Here is a 589-nt window from a genome sequence, read left to right as displayed (position 1 = left end):
CTCTCGGCCAAACAAAAGAACAAGCCACACGGCTACTTGATTTGATTTAATACCATTCCTAGAAAAGTTGATTTGATTTAATACCATTCCTAGAAAAGTTCTAAGTGCAATTTGTAATCAATCAATTGTGATCAAATTAGGGTATGAATGCAACAAGGCCACACGGCCACAATTCAGATTCAATTTCAAAATAATCTAGACTAGGTTATTAGGGTTTCAGTTTAAACAATCTATACAATCTTAATTCATTCAGATTCAAATTTAAACAATTTTAGCAATAGTTCTAGGTGATCAAATCAATCAATTAATATTCAATTCAAACAATCAAAATCGATTTTCAAAATTAGGATTTTAGGGTTTCGATTTGATTAACAAGCAATTACAATTTCAGGATGATCAATTCAATCTCAATCAATATTCAATCAGTTTTAATTAATCAGTTTTTCGAATTAGGGTTTAGGTATTTTCAAAAATTTGATCTTAGATCAAAGAGATTTGATTTGAGATTCAAAGCCTTTAAGGCTTTGATTTGAGATTCAAAGTGGATCAATCTCGATTTTAGGGTTTGGGGATCGAACTTATAGAGCTT

Source organism: Brassica oleracea, unplaced genomic scaffold (assembly GCF_000695525.1).
Source record: "Brassica oleracea var. oleracea cultivar TO1000 unplaced genomic scaffold, BOL UnpScaffold01483, whole genome shotgun sequence".
NCBI lineage: Eukaryota > Viridiplantae > Streptophyta > Magnoliopsida > Brassicales > Brassicaceae > Brassica > Brassica oleracea.
This window is presented reverse-complemented; position numbering follows the sequence as displayed.